At 37.9% G+C, this 2337-nt stretch overlaps 1 long non-coding RNA gene across 1 annotated transcript; it reads left to right on the top strand.

The window, feature by feature from the left end:
• Positions 1-332: 332 nt before the first annotated feature.
• On the top strand, positions 333-926 carry LOC111450654. The gene is made up of 3 exons (XR_002711856.1): positions 333-474; positions 592-811; positions 888-926. It is a non-coding gene; the product is annotated as an uncharacterized LOC111450654 (long non-coding RNA).
• The last annotated feature ends 1411 nt before the right edge of the window (positions 927-2337 follow it).

The following is a 2337-nucleotide window of genomic DNA, read 5'->3' as shown; positions in this document are numbered from 1 at the left end:
TGACATAGTGTTCATACGAGACATACATAAATAATACTTGTCATATATTTCATAATTAAAATACATAACTGTAATAACCCGAAAATAATAAATAATAAATAAATAAAAAAGACAGCAAGCTGCTGCCATGGAGAAAGGAAGAATGGACAGGTGGATTGAAGGGAAAAGAAAGAAAAGAGAGGAAGATGGAGGTGTGGGATGAAGAAGGGTGGTTTTATTTTGTGTTAGTGTTATGGATGGTGGTGGTGGTTGGCGTTGGCAAGGCCGACGAGGAAGCACCAAATAATATCGAAGAAACAGAGGAAGAGGGAAATAGAAAACAGAGGATGTTATAATCCGTGTTTTCCGGCAAAACCTTAAGGTTCTTTGGCGTTTGTTGTGACAACGTGCAAACATGAGGATGGGGAGACGATTGTGAAGGCTTTTTAGCCATTGAAGCTCTGAACTAAGCTGATTTAAGCGGTTGTCGCAAAGGTAACGAAAAACCCATATCACCGAACCTTTAAATCTCGATATCTTGGTTCGTATTGTATAATAAGTTATGAAATAGGGCTTGTTAGAAACGTAATAAGGAGATCTATAAATTTGTAGAAGGAATCAGGATGAAATTCGAATCGTAGAAGGAGGATATGGCTTCAGGATATAGTAGGTATTAACAGAAAAGATGGGAAAATTTCAGAAAACGCAAGGAAGAAGAAGAAGCGCGTGCACTATACGCAGGCGCGTGAGGGCCGCGACTGGGCGTGCTCCTGGCGCGTGGGACAGACACACCGAGGATGTGAGGGCGCGTGAAGCATCATTTCGGTTCCCGGTTTGTCCCGTTCGATTTGTTTTGACCTGTTCTACCTAGATTGACCTATACTTACCTTGAAAATAGTGAAATATAGGTCTAATTGGAAGGAATTGTGTTGAAATACCCTATTAAATGTACAATCAAGAGAGAAAGGGATTCGAAACCAGGTAAGTAGCGTATCGATCTATGAACTAGTTCTTAACTTGTTTTACAACATGTGAGTATGTCGTTTACCTGATTAAGAGCTTAGTATGTTATGATGAGCTTTGATGATATTGAGTGTTTATTGTATATTGTGACTGCTTGCCTGTGATGTAAGCATGATATAAATGATTGTCAGAATGTTCTATGTGTTGAACATGATACAGGTATGAAAGCATGCAGTAACTGTGAGTATGTTATGCATGTTAATGGAAAGGTTATGACTCTAGATATGCTTATTAGTTGTTGAGCTATGACTTATTTATATGAGTATGATAGTCTACTAATTCCCGCGGAGTTCCTGGCCAACGCGATGTGTGCTAAGTCAGGGAGCATGAGTACTCCTGACCGTTGGTATATGAGATAAACAGGCCGCCAGAGCAATTAGTAGACGGGCCGTATTTGACTGAGAGCGAGTCTTACATATGAGTCCGAAAATTCTAGATAAACATATCGAAGGAGAGTCAGTAACCTAGCTGGAGGTAGCTGAGATACCTCATTAACGAACAGATGACCCTAGTAAGAGAACTAGGAGTCAGTGATGAATAAAGCTTAAAAACACCTGGAAAGATTAGTTATGAACCCGTGAATGATAAGCTAGCTACTTACTGAGTAATCTAATTACTCATCAAAATTATTATAACTTTTCTTTCCAGATTTAGATGATGCAGGCCAACCGAGGACGAGACCAGCGGGCTAGAGACTACTGGGAATCCATGTCTGGGTTTGTTTATGTAATTATGTTTTCGTTGTCAAGAATTTACTTCGGTTGTTTTAAGTTTAAATAGCACTGGTTTTAAATGTTTTACTGGATGTTTTTTTTTAGAAATATTTTGAAATTATGATTGGGTGTTAGAATATGTTGTCGTTGATGATGGTAACTCCTGTTAATCGCGTTGACGATGAGCGGGCGTTACAATAACTGTGTCATAAGCATAAAGCAGACATATTAACATAATTTAACATTGATAGCATAACATAGTTTTATGACATAGTATAATCATATCATAGTATAGCAGATAACATAGCATAGCTTGTACTACGATATAACATATCTCATAGCTTAAACATAACATACACACGTCAAACAATTATAAAACACGACATATGTAGGAGACACTGGGGACATGTCATTCATACAACAAACAAGTCATCCAACTAAGCCAACAATAACCACTTACGTGGTTGGCCTAAGCCAAAATCACAATGCTCCCTAATTTATTTTGTCACTTGTATTCATAAAAACCTTGATTTCTTATAAAGGGCCTTTAGATGTAGTTGTCTTTTTTTTCTCATGGTTCACACCTCAAACATGTTTGAATCCCCTTATGAGATCTCACATA

Source organism: Cucurbita moschata, unplaced genomic scaffold (genome assembly GCF_002738365.1).
Source record: "Cucurbita moschata cultivar Rifu unplaced genomic scaffold, Cmos_1.0 Cmo_Scf00012, whole genome shotgun sequence".
NCBI lineage: Eukaryota > Viridiplantae > Streptophyta > Magnoliopsida > Cucurbitales > Cucurbitaceae > Cucurbita > Cucurbita moschata.
Note: the sequence above shows the minus strand (reverse complement) of the source record. Positions and strands in the feature narration are given on the sequence as shown.